Source organism: Acomys russatus, chromosome 14, assembly GCF_903995435.1.
Source record: "Acomys russatus chromosome 14, mAcoRus1.1, whole genome shotgun sequence".
Lineage (NCBI taxonomy): Eukaryota > Metazoa > Chordata > Mammalia > Rodentia > Muridae > Acomys > Acomys russatus.
Genome location: NC_067150.1, coordinates 62,412,233 through 62,424,787, shown reverse-complemented (window position 1 = coordinate 62,424,787; position 12,555 = coordinate 62,412,233). Strand labels below are relative to the sequence as shown.

The 12,555-nt window shown below is 42.9% G+C and overlaps 2 protein-coding genes across 2 annotated transcripts in view; one reads left to right on the top strand and one right to left on the bottom strand.

Annotated features, from left to right (window-relative positions):
• Nucleotides 1–12,555, top strand: part of Myzap (myocardial zonula adherens protein) — a 725,358-nt gene that overhangs the window by 300,405 nt on the left and 412,398 nt on the right. The gene's annotated exons all lie outside the window — the stretch shown is intronic.
• Aldh1a2 (aldehyde dehydrogenase 1 family member A2) overlaps nucleotides 1–12,555 on the bottom strand; it is an 80,694-nt gene that overhangs the window by 14,991 nt on the left and 53,148 nt on the right. The window lies entirely within an intron of this gene.

The window sequence follows — 12,555 nt, the reverse complement described above, 5'->3', positions numbered from 1 at the left end:
AACACCCAGTATTACACTGCAGAACACTGTGTCAGGTAACCTATACAGGCAGTTTGGTACTGTGCTAAGGAAATGTTCCTTGTATGGAATTCTACTGAGAAATAAGGCTTTAAAAATCTAGAAGAGAAATGCTATGTTTGTGTTTATGCCTGGTGTTCTAGCTGCCTTACTGAGACTGCAGCAGGATAATGAGTTATCAGGCAGTGGAAAGGTGTAGCTAAGAGCAATGGCTCCCAGCTAGATCACCTGGAGGTTTTTCATTGCCTCTGTACTCAACTGTGGGATCTTGAGAAATTCGGTCAGCTTTCTTAGCTTTGGTTCCCTCCTCTGTAAATGGGGATATGAATAGTATGTACATAAGAGTTTATATGTGCCATGATACAGTGACTTAACACAGATGGCTCCTAGAACCCAGCCTAGCACACTGTAAGTGCCCATATACCCTAACTCTACATGCAGGGGTGAGGAGCAAGGAGGACCTGATATTCTGAGTTCAATGCAGAGGTGTCCAGGTGGCTATAAGAGTAGACGCACCAGATTTTCCAATGCACGCCCTCCCCAGATCTCCCCCACTATGGCAGCTGCCTCAGGAAATGCCCTAGTTGCCAGTATTGTGCATAGTTGGGTTGAATACCTTTGTGTTTTACTGTAATTCTGTTTCACTATCAATTTTTTAAGAAAAAAAATGGCCTCATTCTGAGGAAATGACCTTTTTGTCACTAGATACACTGTCCAATGATTATTTTAATGTCTACAGTAACTATATAGTCAATGAACATCAGAGAAGAACAATTTGTTGTTTTCAGAGAGTCATATCTCTGAAAAACATAAAATTAGTTTCTTGTTTTGTGTAGAAGTGTTACTCATCAAGATGTAGAAAATGCTAAAGTCAGGTCCTGAATATTAAGGACTGACTTTGCTTCATCAGCCAAAGTTCTTCTTTGCTGTCCTTCTAGCTTAGATCTCTTCCACCTCAAGGCAAACTGTTTCCAAACAAGCAAACATGTTCTTTCTTTCCTGTAAGAAGAAAACATGCAGACACAAAGGCAGTCTCTGGCCCTCTGGTGGGATAGACAACAGTGTGAGGGCAATATTACAACTAGAGCCTGAGACACCAGGAAGAAGGAGGAGCCTATCTATGGGCAGTTCAAAACCCAGCCACTCTTCAGCTCCATGCCAGCACCTAGGAGGAGTCCCTGAGGACTTGTCCATCTGCGACTGCTTGCTCTGTGAGGAATGCCAATGTGCTCGGCACTCTCGGCTCTTTGTAATTGACGTGGGCACACTGTAAAGTCTTGGGACATAAACAAGTCAGTGACTTATTAAAGAAGACAGTTACTGGGATTCATGAGCATGTCATTCCTGCAGAGTCTAGGGCAGACATTTACATGCCCTGACTCATGTATGCTGCCCACAAACCCCCACACGATGTCCTACCTCACTCTAGAGAACAACAGATTTAAGAGTCAGAAACTAATAAACATAATTACCAGGTTACCTAGCTGGTCAGCAGGAGGCTGACTGTAAGGCCCAAGCTTAGGGGCCTGCCCACCCTTCCCTATTTTGTCCTCTATTTTTCTTCCTTTTCTATGTCACCAAGAATGGAGTGTGTGTCACAGACCATCAAATCTCATCACTACACTACAAACTGATGGGAAAGGAGAAGAGCAGCTGTTGTACTTAAGAAAGAAGCTGCATCAAAGAGAAGCTATGGATTTTACATTGAGCAAGATGTTGAGCAAATGTTTAGGACAGATAAAGAAAGTGCCAGCCCAGCTTGCGCTGCTTTTCTCTGAGCCTCATTCTCTGACATCCGTCAGGGATGAATGAGCCGTCAGGCTGTTCTGTGAGGTGTTGGGTTTTGCCATTGGGAATGTTGTCCAGTGATTATTTTCATGGCTGCAGAAGCTATATAGTCCATGAACATTAAAAAAAAAAAAAAAAAAACTTCCCCTATGACAGCCTTTCCTTAGAAACCAAGATTATGTATGATAAATACTACAGGACAAATATGAGATGAATAATGCCTTTCCTCTTTGTGGACAAAGTTCAAGTTGTAGCTCAGCCTTCAAGAGATAGATTAGGTAGTGATGGGAGAACAACTTCCCTCTGGAGTGGTCTCAGAACAGAACAATTCTAAAAATCCACCTGCTCACAGACTGCATTCACTCAACGCATGCTCAACTGCCCTCTGCCATGTGCAAGGCTGACTTAGTCCCTCACCAACATGGCATTTGCAGCTATAAAGATTTCCATGTAAACCTAGAAGGTGTCCAGCAAATGGGGCTGGCTCTGCAGTGCACGTTGAAAACTTTACTACTAGATCCACATAGATTAAACCACAGAGGCTCTTTTCCATTAATACAGTTCCTCACTACAACCAACCCAACCAAGCCACTTTGATCCTTCCCTATGGAACAGGGCAAGGACACAGCAGTCTTCATTAACTGCAGGGTCAGGCGTCTTATGCCTACCCATGGTTTTCTTAGTTTAAAGATCCAACCCTCTTTGACAACTTCTCTTTTACACTGCCACCTCATTAGTTTTCCCTAGATTGGAGCGTGGAGAGAGGTTAAGTGGCCCCAAATGGGAACTGTTCCATATTACCACTACTACCAAACAAAACCAGAATTAATGCGACCTCAAAGCAGGGGAAAGAGATGAGCTTAAAGTTGGAGTCCAGGGAGAACCTGTACTAAGATGTCTGCAGGCCAGGCAAACCAAGCTAAGGGATTATATACACAATTCATCGGAAAGGTGTTGGATCAAAACCTATAGGGTTAAGAAGTCTACAAAAGAGTGATTGAAAACATAAGACAAGCCCCTGGGGTTGACTACCCCTGCTTAGGCAGGAAGGTTTGGGTGTAGTTCCCCAGAAGAACATTCTATACTCTTCCATACATGTCCAGAAATTGGGAAGTGCACAGTGAATAAAAGGCTTAAGGGTCAAGATAGTGGGCAAACTGCATGAAAGCCCATTTGAATGAAGTAGACAATGTGTGGATGAAAAGAGAAAAATCATAGTTTGGAAAACTAAAGCTTGCGTATAGCATAGAGATCATAAGAACCTAGTTTTCAGCCCATCATCTTTTGCAATGTAAAAAGGTTTCATAGCATATTCCTACCACTCCCGTCCCATCCCTAGGATGACATGCCTGGGTAAGTATTGCCGTATACAGGTTTGTGGAGTAGTTTGGTTCCTAAGGATTAGAAATCCTAGGCTTGACAGGCATGGTGGTCCACACCTTCAATGCCAGCATTCAGGACGCAGAGATCTATGTGATCTCTGAGCTTGAGAACAATCTGATCTATATAGCAAGTTCCAGAGCAGCTAGAGTTACAAGGTGGGACTGCCTTTTAAAAAGAAAAGAGAGAGAAGTAAAACCCTGGAGACTATAATGCGCCCTTTGCTCCTAACAAACCTCAGTTTGGAACTGCCCCTTCCCTTCTCTGCTTTCAGCTTCTTCAGGTGCAGAATGAAAGTTCAACCCAAGCAGTAAATTCATCCCTTAGCTCTGGTTAACTGGAGTTAAAAGGACAGACGGGACTCCTGAGGCCTGTACCCACTCAAAGACTGTTTTTCTTGCCTTAAGGAACAGAAGTAGCTTTTCCCAAGAGGACTACAGCTTCTTAGAACAGTAGAAAAGCAGGCCTCTTTTGAGTTTCCCCACACAGCACTCCCTTATGAAGGAGTGAGTGATAGTGTTCCTCTCACATTGTTCTCTAAGGCTGCACTCCCTGCAGGGACGCCAGCTCTATCTGTGTACCCCAAGCAGGCATGGGTGGTGAGTGGGGCTTTGCACACATGTGTGAAACTGGGCTAATTCTCAGCAGGAATGCTGGCACAGACCAGCCCTGCCTCCCATCCTTGTTTGAATAGCCTTCAAGATTGATATGAGGAGTGTCCCGGTGAGAGGCACAGCACTCCAGAATTCTGTTCAGAGCAATGCAACAGAAAGGGGAAGGTAATTTGGTTTTCAACAAAGAAAATAATTTGTTATCCAAAACAACAGCAAAAGAACACAAAAGGCTTTTCCATGCCATTTTTATACAAGGTGTTTGCTCTCTCCAGTTTCTGAAGTTGGGTAAAAATGTTCACGAATTGATTACCTTAATTAAGGTGGGTCCCTTCTCAGAGGTCAGAAGCAGACCTGTACAAAAGATCTCAATCCACTTTCTGAAGATGCCACCATTCTTTAGAGTGTTCATTTCTTAAACTAAACCCTACTACACTGACTTTGCTTCTTCCATCTTCCTTCTAAATTTTCAGGGTGTGCTTCCTTGTTTCTGCTGAAATGGAAATAGGAAGGGCTAAAATAACAGGACGCGGGCGCTTTTTGTGTGTCCTTCTGAAACACCAAGAAGCAAACCATATTAATCTGTTTAGTTTTCACCAGAAAGAAACAGAACCAAGACAAGTTTGCAGTGGTAACAGCAGTTTCCAAGCACTGTCTGTGGAAGCAGATTGTAGCAATCAACACAACCATGAACATGCTTCTGGCCTTTGTGCCATGATCTTCACCACTACCCATCTCCCACTGCAGCCCCACAAAAACCACACACCCTTCCTGGAACAGTCTCTGCATCTCTGACAGACTGCTTCATCTGCTTGGCAAGGCTTTCCTCCCTCTGAGCACCTCGGAGTAGCTAGCTTTCTCTCCCACCTTCCCACAGAGTTTGGTGCCTTCATCTCTCACCTGACTATGTTTTGCCCATAGCTCTCAGCCTGCACCTGCTTACCAGCTGCCGGCCTTCCTCACCAGACTGAACTCATGGGTAGGGGTTCTATGTGATTTGTGTGTGCATATGTGTATGTGTGTGCATGTGCATGTGTAATTTTTCAGTCACAATTGCTTAAGCAGTGAGCCTAGCTACTCATGAAGCCTCTGGAAGTGAGGCAAACGTAGGTGAGAGCTGTGGGAAGGCCATCCCTAGCTGAGCTCACAGTGGAGCTTTGAGCACCCCTCTTCCTGATCTTGTAGCCTCACCTCTCACGTAGGGGATGGCTCACAGTTGGAAGACTGACCGTACCTAGGAAGCTCAGGCACTCACAGCTTCTTCTGTGTCTGGGCTTCACCTCTGAGAGTGTACACAGCTCAGGCTTGAGGGCACATAGCTGTGGCTATTTTTCAAAAGATCCCGAGTATTCAAATGTACTACCACCACCAAGAACCAAGGGACCAGCTGGGGACAGCTCCATGGCAGTGTGTTTGCCTAACATGTGCAAAGCCCCAGGTTCAGTTCTCAGAACTGCAAAAGAACTTGGGACAGGGGTGTCAAAAAAACCAAAATAAGCCAAAAACCCATCTTGGAGGACAGCTCCCATCTGTCGTCACGGCTCCATGCTAATGTTACTGTTGACTGAGTGCCTTTTCTACGCTACTTGTTTTCACACACATTATTTTAATCTTCGCAGCAATCACAAGAGGCAAGAGTTATTGCTCTATAGTATAGCTGGAAGAAAAGAGGACTCAGTGAGGGTTAGAAACGGCTTAGTGACTGGCACCCATAGAGTAGCAGAGCCTGGACTGAACTGGAATGTCCACAGGAGCTCAGAGCTTTTGCCACCGTGCACTCCCTCTGCGGTGGTGGCTCCTGCTCTCTAGATGCACCATGATTAGGGTCCCTCTGCGATGCTCAGGGTCTTATGGCCACCTAGTCTAAGGCAGCAGTCTGTTCCACTTTGCCATCTTTTGTTACATAAAACGTTTTTATTTCAGATAAATAAGAAACAAGTCAGGGTTTGATTTCTTACTTTCTTTTGGTAGAAGAAGCATGATTTCCTTGAGTCAGAAAGATGTGTGTCCCACTAACTAGCTGAGCTAAAGGGCCAGGCTTCCACGGACCTGGTCGTTCAGCCTCAGCCTAGAGAGAAGACGACTGCAGAGTCCTTGCTTTAACAGATGAGAGAGGAAACCAGAGCACTCCAGCCAGAAAAGGCAGAAGCACACTTCCTCTTCTTCTTTCACATTCATGATTTAAGAATTTCTAAAAAAGAAAAGCTTTTTAAAAAAATTAAAACCTGTAGATTTGAACATTTTGTCATATCAAACTGTTATTTTTTTCATTTACAAAATCCTTTGATTCACTACGGGATTTTGCACACCCTTAGGAAAAGGCCTCTTTGCTGTTTAAAAATAAATAAATAAAGCTAAAACTGCCCCAGACTGCAACCTACCTACAATGGCAAGAGGAGAGCTGACCTAAGGCCTCACTCCAGCAGCAGTAATGGGTTTGCATCATCCAACAGGACAGTCACCCACTTGGGAAATGAAAGGAGAACCCCCTGCGTGAATTAGCGTCAGTGGTAACACAGCTGTTGGCTACAAACATTGGCTTGGCACAGATCAATCTGGACTCTCCTGTAGTTTGCTTTGATGGTCTCTACTATCTTGTTGACTAATGATGAAATCATGGTTTGTTAATCTAACTGAATGAAAAAAAAACATTATATCAAGCAAAATGCAAACTGTCTTCCCGTACTTTGTTGAGAATGTTTATTGACTCTGTTTATAAGAAGCCTTTCATATTCACTTATTAAATATTTACATGCATTGTTTATGTATTTAGCTGCATAAAGAGAAGTTAATCCTGTCTTTAATCTGAGTACTGTTTGCTTTCTAGAGACTTCTTCTTGCTGAAGTAAAATGGAAAGCAGCCGCTTCAACGAAGCTTCTTGTTTCAGATTGTTGCAAATGTTTTGTGATGTGCCAATAGGTTTCCTCTCCAGGAAAAATCCTAAAAGAAGCCATGAGCAAATCTACTTTAAAGTGACATTTTTGATCTATAAAAATCTCGTGATTTTCTAAGTAACCAACAAAGTTAGAAAAAAAGTAGATGATGAACAAATATCAAGTAAAGGCAGGTACGGAAATATGATCGTGTGGCTTGCCTGTGAGCGTTCTCCGCTTGCTCACTATTACTGTGAATAGTCACAACTTGATCTTCATGTTCTAGATAAGGTCCTTTGACATCTGTCACTGACATCATGCCAGAGAGACAATAAGAAGATACCTCAAAAGCCACAGAGCTGGTACTCCCCCAAATGAATGTAAGCCTCCCTTGAGAGATACCAAACGCACACTCCACTAAAAAAAGTTAGCTGTAACAGTGCACACTGGAGTATGGTTCTCACTGTGGTCCATGTTCCTTCCAGTCAAGCATGTTACCGGTCTCTTTCTACCTGGCTCTCTTTCCTAAACTCTCCTGGCTTCCCCCGTCTTAGTTGGTATTCTATTGCTGGGAAGAGACACTGTAACCACGGCAACTCTTGAAGCTTACAGTTTCAGAGGCCAAGTCCATTATCACCATGGCAGTGAGCATGGCAGCACACATGGCACTGGAGCAGTAGCTTAGAACTACAGCCTGGTCCACAACCAGAAGAAAGAGAGGAAGAGACGGAGCCTGGCATGGGCTTTTGAAACCTCGAAGCCTGTCCCGAGCGACACATCTCCTCCAACAGTGCTACACCCCAATCCTTATAACCCTTTTAAATGTGTCACTCCCTAGTGACTAATTATTCAAATATATGAGCTTAGGGGGACCATCTGATTCAAACCACCACACTCCCCCTTTATCGCTCTTTCCCGTAGACTTTCTCCACCTTTAAAGAGTGAATGTTTAGTTGATGTACTTTCTCCTGTTTTTAATAAAGCTGTTGCCATCAATTCATATGGTGTTGGTGAATGGAAACACAGATAGAAACAGAATAGTCTAGAAAGAGTCAAACAAATAAGAACACTCATGCTTGAAAAGTACACAGGGTAATCTAATTGAGAGGGGCATCTTTTCAAGACGTGGTGACAACTACAGCCATTCAAGGAAGAACTCCAATCTTTACCTTTTAACAAACACAAAAGTTAACTCAAAGTACATATTCTTTTTTTGTTTGTTTGTTTGTTTGTTTTTCAAGACAGGGTTTCTCTGTGTAGTCTTGGCTGTCCTGGACTCACTTTGTAGACCAGGCTGGCCTCGAACTCAGAGCTATCTGCCTGCCTCTGCCTCCCGAGTGCTGGGATTAAAGGCGTGCGCCACCACGCCCGGCAAAGTACATATTCTTAAATGTAAAGCAAAGCCAAAAATTCCCACAGGGAGAAACAGAAGGCAATCTTTGAGGTCTTAAGTCAGGCAAAGGTTTCTTAGGATTAATGCCAAAAGCTTGATCTATAAAAGAAAATATTGCTGGACTCATCAAACCTAAGAACCTTTGTTCTCCTCCAAACTGCTGTTAAGATGATTAAAGAGAGAAACAGACACAGGTTAAGATCTGCAAAGTATAAAGGATTTGTACCCAGAATATACAAAGAACTTACAAAACTCAACAGTAAGAAAAATTGTTCCCCTTCCTAAGGGGCAAAGATTAAGAGAAACCCCACCAAAGACAGTGCATGGCAGTAAATATATAAAAGAAAAATGCTTAATAGTAGAAAATTCTAAACACAAATCACATTGATATTAACATCATCTAGCTATCTGAATGGATTAAATTAAAAAGACAAACCACACCAAACATTGGTGAAGATATGGGGGAGGTGGAAGTATTTCCATTGCAGGTAGAACTATAAAATGGTATGAAAACATCAACCTGCCATGATCTAGCCATTCCATCCCTAGGTGCTTTACACACACACACATACACACACACACACACACACACACACACACACATACACACACACACACACACACACACACACACACACACACACACACACACACACACTGTGGAGGAGGAAGCAGGGAAGACTTGTACATGAATTGCCCACAGAGGTTTTTATCTGAACTAAGCCCAATATGAGAACAACTCACCTCAAATATTCATCAACAGTTGACAGGATAATCGAGTTGTGATCGTTCCATAAAATAAAATACTATTCAGCAGTAAAAAAACTAGTAGAAATATACAGCAGCATGAGTGAATCTCAAATTAATTATTCTGCATGAAAATAGCTATTGATACTGCCTCCGCCCATTCATATAAATGTGTAGAAAATGAAATTTAGTCAAAAAGTATATAATACCCCAAAATGTAGGGACTGGGATGGAGGGAGAAACGGAGGCTACTTTATTCTGGTGACTGCATGTACTTTCTGACTGAGCTCGTGCTCGCAGAGGTGGATGGCTACCCATGCCTGCCTCACCATGCTGTGCAATTTACATATGTGAGGTTTACTGTATGCAGAGTATGCCTCAATAAATCTATTAGTAACAATATCCTAAGCAAGCAATATGTTATGGTACAGGCTATCTGTACACATAGCTCTTTACTGCCCTTTATGGAGTACTGACATGAAAATTATATTGAGCCGATGTGACTGGGTATGGATTTTTATTTTTATTTTTAAAGTAAAATAGAGTAATTAGGGACAAATTAATGAAAATTTAATATAATGGAAACTAAAAGTAAAGTAATCATGGAGAAAAGTAAAAGAAGGTAAGTGAAAAACAGAAGTAAAACCAAGACTATATCAGTGCCCAGTAACCTGTGATGACTGGCACATAAGACAGCAACACTTAAGGTTTTCACTCCAAGAGAGTCACAGCACAGGAACTCACCGGCTCTTGCTGTGCAGCACTGGGTCATCTGGCGAGAGTCTGTGGGATGGCTGGCAGGGACTCTGCATCTAGCAGACAGTGTGGGTGGTCTTCTAGTATGTACAAATGTCTTGTCTCTGCACAAATTCACACACTTAGCAGCATGGAGTTCTAAGTGGATGTGGAGTGTGACCCAACTAATGCAATCCAAGCGAGCCACTGACTCTTGACCAGGGATGAAGGATTCTTAGAAAAGTTTATTAATAAGGGTTCCTAGACTCACTGCCAAGTCCAACTTAATCCAGAAGCTCTGGAGTGACGTTCACCAACCTGAATCTGAATGTATTCCCACCAGCACCACAAGTGATGCGTTCCTGAGCAACCGCTGAAAGCAATGACATCTACACTACATGTTCCTTCTAGGTCCCCCTGCCACAGAGCTTTATTTTGGCAAACTCTGGTTCAAAGAGTGGCCCCCACACTCTAGGCCACAGCAAAATCCTAAGTGAGTTTTTCAATGGGTACCAAACTCTCTTCCTGGGCTACATTCTAAATAGTGCACTAATTTACCTAGTGGATTTTAGAGGGGTTTATGCAAGCTAACACTCAGTCAATCTTCCAAAACATGAAACAGAAGAGAAACACACATACACTACTTACTAGAAGCCAAAAATATCTGTAAACTATTTAAGAAAGCCACAAAACAAATAAAAGGAGAGTGAACTTGCCAGGGGAGAGTGGGATTTAGCCTTCAACAAACATGCTCTGCAAATGGAAGTTTCATACTCAACTAGTGTTTACTGAGACCTTTCAATGTGCCAAGCAATATGGGTGGACCTTTCAAGTGTGTTGTCCCAACCCACAAATAAGCCTGTACAGAGTTACTACAGGCCTGCCAAACGTGAAAAATGAGGGACAGGAAAGAGGCCAAGATCACACAGTGAGAAAGCTGGGTCCTAACCCTTGCCTGGGAGAATCCATGGCCCTTCTTTTATACCATACTTCCTCAAGCATTGACTGTTCTATGAATGTCACTCAGAAATAAATAGGAAGCCGGTAGCGATGATGCTCACCTTTAGCCTCAACACTCAGGAGGCAGAAGCAAGTAGGCAGATCTCTGTGAGTGTGAGGCCAGCCTGGTTTACATAGCCAAGTTCCAGGATAGCGGGGCCTATACAGTACGACCCTATCTCAACCCCCCTGTTCCCCTTTAGATACCCCAAACAAATAAACAAGAAAAATAGCAAATCGCTGGGTATGGTGGAACATGTCTTTAATCCCAGCACCCAAGAGATGAATCTCTGCCAGCCTTCCTACAACTATAACAAGTTCTAGACCAGCCAGGGTTACATAGTGAGATCCTGTCTCAAACAAATAACTACAAAACATAGAAAGCAGTGGTGACTCATCTTCACTGGCACTTTGCTAAGAACCAGGCCCCATGGCAAACATTTCATTCCAGTTTGTTTCTCCTTCTCAACCCACAAAGCAGATCCCTAATCTACAGATAGGACACCCGAGGGCTGCAAAGATTGCATAGTAACAAGTCTTGTGACTAAATTAATATAACTACACAGGTAGCTAAATCAGTTGGGTTTCCCGTACAAATCTGGCATATGTAATCTCAATTGCTCTTCTTGGTGTAATTTGAGTCCCATGGTTGAATTTCTTGCTGAAAAAGTACAACGTTATCTGCTGCTTTCTAGAGAGAGACAAAGGGTGCTGTGGTGATGGTGTTTCTTCTCTCAGGCTGCATCGAGCACTGCTTCCTTTTCTAAGTAAAAGATCAAGGATTGTTCACTCATGCTGAACTAGGTTAAGTTCCTAAATGAATACAAAATTCTAGAAGAGTTTTCACTTACCACAAGGCTAATTCAACCGACCAACAGCTGTTCAACTTGAACATGATCTTTGCTTGTTTGTTCCTGCATAGCTTTGCAGATGGAAATTAGTTCAGTCTAATCTGGCTGAGAACCAAAACCTGAGGACTAGGAAGATGATCTAAGAGAAACAGCTACAGAGGGAAGCCTTGTCATTTATCTGCTCCTTAAATATGAAGTGTCCCAGCAAGAACTCAGAGGCCCCATGCCCACCAGTCACTGAGTGTATGAGACCCAGTGCACACAGGCTGGACCTTCAAGTGCGGGTGACATTAGGAAATCAGACATGTATTGACTCCCCAACAGGCCTCATCTGGTGTGATCAGGTTTTAGGGTTATGTATGGCTCCCTTCCCATCTTTCCCCATCATCTTGAGGAGACTTTGCAAAACAGGCAAAGTCTATGGATTGGTATGTAATCTGCCATGTTGGAATTTTAAATGTTTGTCTAAAGTAGAACTGCTAGAAAATTGAAAAAACAAAACCTGCATGCTATTGGTAGGGAGCGTCAGAAGCTCACCCTGCAGAGAAGTAAACACCGACCTACGAGACGGTGCTGGTCCTGGCATGTGGGGTTTATCTTGAAACATGACCAACACCAGCACCACGGACTGCACACTAATGGCAGGCAGCACATTACTTACAGGGGTCTCCAGAGCTGGGGTCTGTTCTGCCACGGTTTTTTCTCACAATTTGATCCCTATAACCTGTATTCTCAACTTCTCCAAAGAGAGCAGTGGTAAGATTAAAAGGAAGGCATACCTAAATCCTTCCCAGGTGAGAGTACCAATACAAAATTAAGAGTTAGAATTATCTCTTCCTTAAACATTTTTATTACTGGAGAGACGGCGCAGTGATTAAAAGCACCGACTGCTCTTGCAGAGGACTTGAGTTCAGTTTCTGTCTCAGAACCATCCATAACTCCAGTTCCAGGAGACCCCTCTTTTGGCCTCTATGGGCATTGCATGGATATCATGCACATTCATTCATGCAAGCATATATCTATATCTAGATATCTATGCACATATATATATACAAACTAATAATTAGTTTTTAAACCAGAGGCACTAAAAATGCAATCCTAATTTGAATTTTAGAAAAAACAAATTAGAACAATGGTGAGAGCTTTTCAGAATTAAAGA